Source organism: Procambarus clarkii, unplaced genomic scaffold (genome assembly GCF_040958095.1).
Source record: "Procambarus clarkii isolate CNS0578487 unplaced genomic scaffold, FALCON_Pclarkii_2.0 HiC_scaffold_122, whole genome shotgun sequence".
Taxonomy (NCBI): domain Eukaryota; kingdom Metazoa; phylum Arthropoda; class Malacostraca; order Decapoda; family Cambaridae; genus Procambarus; species Procambarus clarkii.
The window spans coordinates 518,252-528,482 of NW_027189155.1; the positions used below are offsets into that span (position 1 = coordinate 518,252).

General features: G+C 43.2%; 2 non-coding genes across 2 annotated transcripts; both read left to right on the top strand.

Annotated features, from left to right (window-relative positions):
* The first annotated feature begins 1,353 nt into the window (after positions 1-1,353).
* Positions 1,354-1,472, top strand: LOC138360828 (5S ribosomal RNA). Its single transcript, XR_011226687.1, has one exon. It is a non-coding gene; the product is annotated as a 5S ribosomal RNA (ribosomal RNA).
* Positions 1,473-9,700: 8,228 nt separating this feature from the next.
* LOC138360830 (5S ribosomal RNA) lies at positions 9,701-9,819 on the top strand. Its single transcript, XR_011226688.1, has one exon. It is a non-coding gene; the product is annotated as a 5S ribosomal RNA (ribosomal RNA).
* The last annotated feature ends 412 nt before the right edge of the window (positions 9,820-10,231 follow it).

Here is a 10,231-nt window from a genome sequence, read left to right on the forward strand (position 1 = left end):
TATATATATATATATATATAATATAGATGTATATTAATATATATATATATATATATATATATATATATATATATATATATATATATATATATATATATATATATATAATATACAGAGTAAATCTACCCCAAAAGTAATGATTTATTTGTCTACAAAACTAAACTCTTTTTTGGAATCATATGAGGCCCCTCCACTGAGGGGGGAGGCCTGGATGTTTATTGTCATGTGTATTCATGCTGCTTGCATGTCGTCGTTTATTTTGCCTTTGTTGTTTTTTTGACAGCTTTCTTTGCCTTGGGTGGTTTGGGAGATTTTGAAGCTCTCTTTATTTTGGGCTTTTTGTTCCCAACAACAAGCTGCTGCTGCTCTGCTGCTTCTTTTTCAAGGCTGTAGGTGGTTTGTTGCTTGTGGCGGCTTTCTTGGGAGTTACCACGGCCTTCTTTGCTGCTGTAGATGGTTTCTTGGTTGTGGTGGCTTTCTTGGGAGTTAGAACGGCCCTCTTCTCTGCTACGGCCAGCTTGAATGATCCACTAGCTCCACTTCCCTTGGTCTGAACAAGAATGCCGTCAGCCACTGCTTTCTTGAGAAATCTTCGGATGTAAATGGCGATCTTGGCAGCCTCGACTTTGTTGTTGGCAACAACGTACTTCTTGATTGCTTGTAGAGACGAGCCCTTACGGTCTTTGAGTGCTGCGACCGCGGCTAGAACCATTTGACTAGTTTTCGGGTGAGCAACCTGGACGCGAGGTTTCCTGGTGGTGGCCACCACAGCAGCAGCAGCCGCAGCCTTCTTGGTAGGCTTTGCTTCTACCATGATGATGATGAACCAACCAAGGTGATGAGAGACGCTCAGACAGTCACGGGGGAATGATGCTGCCGCCGCTTGAGCCGAACCTATTTATGTGCCGGCACGGTACAGAAGCTGCAACCTGGCAACTCGTCCACCAATCACGACGGTTGGTTTTACGGCTCCGAAACCTGGATCCCATATCTTCTCTAAAATAGAAGCATTTGTTCATGTTCTTTGTAAAAGTATCATAAAGCAGGACAGATGAGACAAATATCATAAAAACTGAAGAGCAGATGAGCACACACATGTTTGTATTACAAAAGAAAATCCACAAATTCATTAGAAATTGGCAGGGCAGGCTGAGGAAGTAGGTAGATGTAAAATGTCTGTAAATGGCGAAAGAACATAAACCCAAGACTGAATAAACGATGTTAAATATCCATGCCAAGGAGACAAAAATATGTTAGGATACAATTACCATTAAGACACCACAAGCAGGTCCGTATCCTGCCGCGATGACTTAAAAGAGTTGGTTATTAGCCACAATGTGTAGGCAGTCTCATGCCAACGGCCATACCACGTTGAGAACACCGCTTCTCGTCCGATCAGCGAAGTTAAGCAACGTTGGGTTTGGTTAGTACTTGGATGGGTGACCGCCTGGGAACACCAAATGCTGTTGGCAATAATGTTTTTTGTTTTGTTTTGTTTTGTTTCGTTTGTTTTTGTTTGAATGGCTGGCTCCACGGGAAATTCACGGAGTTGTGTGGAATAAGGCCTGGTAAAATGAATTAATATGTATGTCATGTTTAAAACAAACTCGCTTAATATAGATATTGTGTGAGGCTTTATACAAAAACAAACAACCAAAACAAAACATGTTGTATATATATATATATATAGCTTAATCCGGGTTTGAACTCGCAACTCCAAGAATACGCATCACTTATATACACTTTACCACTGGACCACTGCTGCAGGACACTAGCTTGATGCTGAGGTATCAATTTAATGACGTAAATGCCATTTCCACAAATAAATGATAATTAAAAAGTATTTGTATGTACAAATCTTTTCTGTTTAAAAGGCTACAATATCAGTTACTGATATAATTTGTGTTAATGTTTCTATACCCACAAGAAGGCATATTTTTGCTTATATGTAAAGGGTACGGAGAAGGAATCCACAGACCATCATTCCCCTCCCCCCCCCCCCCCCCCCCCCCCCCCCCCCCCCCCCAACTCCCACCTACTACCACCACCACCACCACCACCACCACCAATCACCACCAATCACCACCAATCACCACCACCAATCACCACCACCACATCTAACCGAAAACCCCCTAACACATCAACCCTCCCCCCAATCAACAGGCGAAATAATAACCCTCAAATGCCTGCCTGCCTGCCTGCCTGCAAGCCAATACTAACGGTCTTCTCAGAAAGAAAATCTCTTTGTATCTGTATTACTTGATGAAATGTATGATTCTAATAATGAAAATAAATTTTGATGTCGGTTGTATGAGCATAATGACCAATATGCACATGATATGAATGAATTAAATAGTGTAGTTTTAAGTAATTAGGTTGTAGACACATTAAGCGGATATGATATTTGACGCGTCCAGAACTGGTGATTTTTGGTTTAGTTTTAAATGCACCACCACCACCACCACCACCACCACCATTGCTTCCCCAGAGCCTAATTAAGGACCGGTAAAAGGAGTCAATATGTATGTCATCTATAAAACCAAAGAATGAATAAAAAAACACACACAAACCTACATAATAGTATTAGGAAGATTGTATGGCAAAAAAAAAAAAGTATTATTCCCATTGGGTCGTTTGAACTCGCGACTTCCAAAACACCAGCCACACACCTTACAACCCAGCCACCATAGAGTTGGTATAATTGTGCAACTTTAGTTATAAAAGTAAAGTTTTCTCACATTGTATTGATAACTTAAAGGATTTTTTTTTTTTTTTGCATGTACAAATCTTATTGTCTGTTCTATGAAAAGGCTTGATGTAAATTATGTATTTTTTGAATGATTGAATTGTAGGCACATTAAGCGGATTCGATATTTGATATATCCAGAAAAGGCGATTTATGTTCAGTTTTAAAATGCAACCGTTAACGCTAAAGGACTGGTAAATGACTCGATGTTTGTCATTTAAAATAAACACTAAAACAAGGCCCTTAACATATATAATGTTTGAATATAAATTGAATGCATATAAATACAAAGTGGGAGTGGGTGGCTGGCTGGCTGGCTGGCTGGCTGGCTGGCTGGCTGCTGGCTGGCTGGCTGGCTGGCTGGCTGGCTGGCTGGCTGCCTGGCTGCCTGCCTGCCTGCCTGCCTGCCTGCCTGCCTGCCTGCCTGCCTGCCTGCCTGCCTGGCTGCCTGCCTGCCTGCCTGCCTGCCTGCCTGCCTGCCTGCCTGCCTGCCTGCCTGCCTGCCTGCCTGCTGCTGCCTGCCTGCCTGTCTGGCTGCCTGGCTGCCTGGCTGCCTGCCTGCCTGCCTGCCTGCCTTGCCTTGCCTTGCCTTGCCTTGCCTTGCCTTGCCTTGCCTTGCCTTGCCTTGCCTTGCCTTGCCTTGCCCTGCCCTGCCTTGGCTGCAGCTGGCTGGCTGGCTGGCTGGCTGGCTGGCCGTAAATCAACTCTTAACAACACCACACCACACCACACCATCACTCATCACCCATCACCCACCACCGGCCCCAGTCTCCCAGCCTCTCTTATATACCCGAGCAGGCCCTTTAAATTATTTGAATTGTTGCACTTCGGCCAATGGCAGGCACGATCGCTGCTGCTCAAACATATTCTGGTTCACAAGTATTAATATATATATTATATATATATATATATATATATATATATATATATATATATATATATATATTATATAATATATATATATATATATTCATGAAACACATTAAAACCTTGATCATTTATTCATTCATTACGTCTAGTGAAGAATTGCTTTTGTTCATTTGTATGATTAAAAATGGATAGAATATGAATTCCTCGCTTAAAGTAAAATATAAAATATATATTGGATTTATATGATTGGTTAATATTCCAAGTGATGCTGAATATCCCCTATAATTTTGTTTTGTTTGTTTGTTATGTACACATTCCAAATGAAATCAATATAAATGTTATTATTAATGTTTGAAAGTTGATTGTCTACTTGAATCTCTCTATTAAAGTGTGTGTGGCTCCGGATGGAGCCTGGTTATGGTATTTGTCGCGGTGGGTGGCAGAAGTGCTTACTTCTTCTCTGTCTTCTTTGGCAAAAGAACTGCCTGAATGTTTGGAAGAACACCTCCCTGTGCAATGGTTACGCCAGACAGAAGTTTGTTGAGTTCTTCGTCGTTGCGGATGGCCAACTGCAAGTGACGTGGGATGATACGGGTCTTCTTGTTGTCACGTGCGGCGTTACCGGCGAGCTCGAGAACTTCGGCAGCGAGGTATTCCATGACGGCTGCCAGGTAGACAGGAGCGCCAGCACCGACGCGTTCGGCGTAGTTGCCCTTACGCAGCAGACGGTGAATTCTGCCCACGGGGAACTGAAGTCCGGCCCTGCTGGAGCGAGACTTTGACTTGCCCTTCACTTTGCCTCCCTTGCCGCGTCCTGACATTGCTGCTGCTGTTGTGGGTTTGTGGTGTTTTAATGCCGGCCCGCAGATCGAGCTTCGTGTTATATACCCCGCTCAGGATCAAGGGAGTCCGCCACTGACCAATCAGCGCGCTCCGCCACGCGACCCGCTCTGAGCTGAGTCGCGAGCGGGATATAAAAGGAAAGCTCGACTCGCGCAAAAGTTCATTATTGTATCGCAACGCCAGCCAGCACGAGCATCATCATGCCACCCAAGGCATCTGGAAAGGCTGCCAAGAAGGCCGGAAAGGCCCAGAAGGCCATTGCCAAGGGCGATAAGAAAAAGAAGCGCAGGAGGAAGGAGAGCTACAGCATCTACATCTACAAAGTGCTGAAGCAGGTCCACCCCGACACTGGTATCTCTTCCAAAGCCATGTCGATCATGAACTCGTTCGTGAACGACATCTTCGAGCGCATCGCCGCCGAGGCTTCTCGCCTGGCCCACTACAACAAGCGTTCCACCATTACCAGTCGGGAGATCCAGACGGCTGTAAGGCTCCTGTTGCCCGGAGAACTGGCCAAGCACGCCGTCTCTGAGGGCACTAAGGCCGTCACCAAGTACACCTCCTCCAAGTAAACGGCTTACTTACTGCCCTGTGGTGGTGGCTTGGCCTCAAACCAACAAACTCGGCTCCATTGGAGCCACACTTTAATTTCTAAAGAGATTGTGAGTGTAGACACCAATACTATTATAACAAAAACCTCTGTCACTGAAAGCAAATAGCTATAAAATGAGAATATTTATGAAACTGTCTGTGTGTGTTTCTCTCTCTCAGTCTCTGTCTGTCTGTCTGTCTGTCTGTCTGTCTGTCTGTCTGTCTGTCTGTCTTGTCTGTCTGTCTGTCTGTCTGTCTGTCTGTCTGTCTGTGTCTCTCTCTCTCTCTCTTCTCTCTCTCTCTCTCTCTCTCTCTCTCCTCTCTCTCTTCCTCTCTCTCCTCTCTCTCTCTCTCTCTCTCTCTCTCTCTCTCAACACATATAAGCACTCGGTATCTTTTTTCTAGAGATTAGAGATTCATTGTTATGTTCCACATTAGGATTACTATGCAGGCCACCCTCTTAGGTTTGAAAATGTCAAGAAAACGGTTAATTTAAAATGTCATCTCCTAACTTAACAGATTAAGCCAGAGGACCGAAAACAGAATAAAACAGGACTGGACAGTATGTCACTTATACAAGCTGCTTTTATTTCTAGTACAGTATGACAATTTTTATTTTGGGGGGGTGGGGGGGGTGGGTGATCCTTGACAGTGCATAAGAGCGAAAAGCGACGGCGTTTTGTTTGTAAGAGAACAGGTTGTACTACAAATGACTTGATTTATTGATATCACGTGTATGTATGACACCTAAATTAGTGTATTTGTTTATTTATTTATTTATTTATTTATTATATGTGTAGATGAAGGTTAATTCATATGACTGATGCTAGGAATGTCTGAAATCTCCTTAGAAGGATATTTTGGCCCTGAGAAGGGCCGAGTTTGGTGTATACTAGGGTGGTCGATTTAGCTTATGCACGCTCTCCACGGATACGGCGAGCAAGCTGAATGTCCTTTGGCATGATGGTGACACGCTTGGCGTGGATGGCACAGAGGTTAGTGTCCTCGAAGAGACCGACCAGGTAAGCCTCGGATGCCTCCTGTAAAGCCATGACGGCAGACGACTGGAAGCGAAGATCGGTCTTGAAGTCCTGGGCAATCTCGCGCACCAGACGCTGGAAGGGAAGTTTCCTGATGAGCAACTCGGTGCTCTTCTGGTAACGACGGATCTCACGCAGGGCGACCGTTCCGGGCCTGTAACGGTGAGGCTTCTTCACACCCCCTGTGGCAGGAGCAGACTTGCGTGCTGCCTTGGTGGCCAGCTGCTTACGAGGAGCCTTGCCTCCCGTGGACTTGCGAGCAGTCTGCTTGGTGCGAGCCATGGTGAACAACTGTGGTTTGTGATGGCCGGCGCCGAAAAATTTTTGCTTATATACGCCGTCTCGAGGCGCTTGCTCGAGCGCCATTGGCTGCTCGACTCGCCTACGTCACCCCGTTGCCCCTCCCCTCCTTCCTCTGGCTGCAGCCAACAGGCGGCTCACCTCAATCACTATTATCGCTGATTTTGCTCTATTTTTTGGATTTGTGCAAAAGTCATTTCACAGGGACGTGAAACAGACGAGTAGGCAACTGCAGTTTTGAAAGCGTTGTGAGAAAGCCGTGTCTATTCGACCACAAGCGTAAAGTAAGGGCAGGCAGGAGTTGCAATGCTACTAGTACGTCCGCTTGATGGGATATAGTCGGGAAATCGTGCGGGCATTCGTCAATTCGATTCACACAACTACAACACCATGACTGGACGCGGCAAGGGAGGCAAGGGACTCGGAAAGGGTGGCGCCAAGCGTCATCGTAAGGTGCTACGTGACAACATCCAGGGCATCACCAAGCCCGCTATTCGTCGCTTAGCTCGTCGTGGCGGCGTCAAGCGTATTTCGGGTCTCATCTACGAAGAGACCCGTGGCGTCCTGAAGGTGTTCCTCGAGAACGTCATCCGTGATGCTGTAACCTACACGGAACACGCCAAGAGGAAGACCGTCACTGCCATGGACGTGGTGTACGCTCTGAAGCGCCAGGGTCGTACCCTCTACGGATTCGGCGGATAAGAGCTTGGCTAATCCATCGATTCCACCCACCACCACCTCAAAACGGGACCTAATTAGGTCCCTATACTTTTTTACTGAAGGGCTTAATAGACGATAACATAAATTGTTTTGATATCAGCTAGCACATTGGGTCTTATGAAATCTATTTTTTATCCTCGCATGCTTAAAGGGACTCTGATTGGGGGGGGGGGGGGGGGAAGGTTTGTTACGTTATATACTAGCAGAGCAGGATCATTGGTGGGGGGGGGGGGGGTGTGAGGGGGAGAGAGAGAGAGAGAGATCTTTCCCAACTCTTCCTTTTTACATGAGTGAGCTACCCGTTTTATTCATTTTATCCTTCTCAGAGCTGTTTTGATAGTATCCAAATGATGGTAAATGAAAAGGGAGGACACGAATATCTACCCAGAATTCAGGACTGGCAATCGATATGCATGTTTGAGTGAGAATCTTTTTCTCTCTCAACTTAGGTATACGTTTATGTCGTACCTAAAAGCGAGAACCACACTATTGGGACAAGTATGCAAGGCCCAATTTTCCTAACAAGCACAGTTAATTTTGTTATTTTCGAACATTTCTTTCCAAATTGGTTTATCCAATTAACAGTATTATATTAAGATCATGAATTGCTGGGTTAGGTTAGGTTAGCTTAGCTTAGGTTAGGTTAGCTTAGCTTAGCTTGGGTTAGCTTAGGTTAGGTTAGGTTAGCTTAGCTTGGGTTAGCATAGGTTAGGTTAGGTTTGATTACATTTCTATGTTAGATTTAACTCAAATTCAAAACAATTGCCAGTCATTCGGCTTGTTAGTCAACTTGCCTCTAATAGGGGCAATTTGTCTAACAAGACTATTTAGTTTTGTGTGTATATATATATATATATATATATATATATATATATATATATATATATTATATATATATATATATATATATATATATTATTATTATTATAGCTTCAAGACTCTGAACCAATATAGAAGCATCAAGAGGAAGTGCTTGTGTTATGGGCCAATAGGCCTTCTGCAGTTACTTCCATTCTTATGTTTTTATTCCCATTGGTTCGTGTTTTATCTTGTGTAAATGTCAATCACCTTACCCAAAACTTTGGTACCATATCACCTCACCCATGTATATATATATATATATATATATATATATATATATATATATATATATATATATATATATGTATATTATATATATATATATAATATAGATGTATATTATATATATATATATATATATATATATATATATATATATATATATATATATATAATATAGATGTATATTATATATATATATATATATATATATATATATATATATATATATATATATATATATATATATATATATATATATAATATACAGAGTAAATCTACCCCAAAAGTAATGATTTATTTGTCTACAAAACTAAACTCTTTTTTGGAATCATATGAGGCCCCTCCACTGAGGGGGGAGGCCTGGATGTTTATTGTCATGTGTATTCATGCTGCTTGCATGTCGTCGTTTATTTTGCCTTTGTTGTTTTTTTGACAGCTTTCTTTGCCTTGGGTGGTTTGGGAGATTTTGAAGCTCTCTTTATTTTGGGCTTTTTGTTCCCAACAACAAGCTGCTGCTGCTGCTGCTGCTTCTTTTTCAAGGCTGTAGGTGGTTTGTTGCTTGTGGCGGCTTTCTTGGGAGTTACCACGGCCTTCTTTGCTGCTGTAGATGGTTTCTTGGTTGTGGTGGCTTTCTTGGGAGTTAGAACGGCCCTCTTCTCTGCTACGGCCAGCTTGAATGATCCACTAGCTCCACTTCCCTTGGTCTGAACAAGAATGCCGTCAGCCACTGCTTTCTTGAGAAATCTTCGGATGTAAATGGCGATCTTGGCAGCCTCGACTTTGTTGTTGGCAACAACGTACTTCTTGATTGCTTGTAGAGACGAGCCCTTACGGTCTTTGAGTGCTGCGACCGCGGCTAGAACCATTTGACTAGTTTTCGGGTGAGCAACCTGGACGCGAGGTTTCCTGGTGGTGGCCACCACAGCAGCAGCAGCCGCAGCCTTCTTGGTAGGCTTTGCTTCTACCATGATGATGATGAACCAACCAAGGTGATGAGAGACGCTCAGACAGTCACGGGGGAATGATGCTGCCGCCGCTTGAGCCGAACCTATTTATGTGCCGGCACGGTACAGAAGCTGCAACCTGGCAACTCGTCCACCAATCACGACGGTTGGTTTTACGGCTCCGAAACCTGGATCCCATATCTTCTCTAAAATAGAAGCATTTGTTCATGTTCTTTGTAAAAGTATCATAAAGCAGGACAGATGAGACAAATATCATAAAAACTGAAGAGCAGATGAGCACACACATGTTTGTATTACAAAAGAAAATCCACAAATTCATTAGAAATTGGCAGGGCAGGCTGAGGAAGTAGGTAGATGTAAAATGTCTGTAAATGGCGAAAGAACATAAACCCAAGACTGAATAAACGATGTTAAATATCCATGCCAAGGAGACAAAAATATGTTAGGATACAATTACCATTAAGACACCACAAGCAGGTCCGTATCCTGCCGCGATGACTTAAAAGAGTTGGTTATTAGCCACAATGTGTAGGCAGTCTCATGCCAACGGCCATACCACGTTGAGAACACCGCTTCTCGTCCGATCAGCGAAGTTAAGCAACGTTGGGTTTGGTTAGTACTTGGATGGGTGACCGCCTGGGAACACCAAATGCTGTTGGCAATAATGTTTTTTGTTTTGTTTTGTTTTGTTTCGTTTGTTTTTGTTTGAATGGCTGGCTCCACGGGAAATTCACGGAGTTGTGTGGAATAAGGCCTGGTAAAATGAATTAATATGTATGTCATGTTTAAAACAAACTCGCTTAATATAGATATTGTGTGAGGCTTTATACAAAAACAAACAACCAAAACAAAACATGTTGTATATATATATATATATAGCTTAATCCGGGTTTGAACTCGCAACTCCAAGAATACGCATCACTTATATACACTTTACCACTGGACCACTGCTGCAGGACACTAGCTTGATGCTGAGGTATCAATTTAATGACGTAAATGCCATTTCCACAAATAAATGATAATTAAAAAGTATTTGTATGTACAAATCTTTTCTGTTTAAAAGGCTACAATAT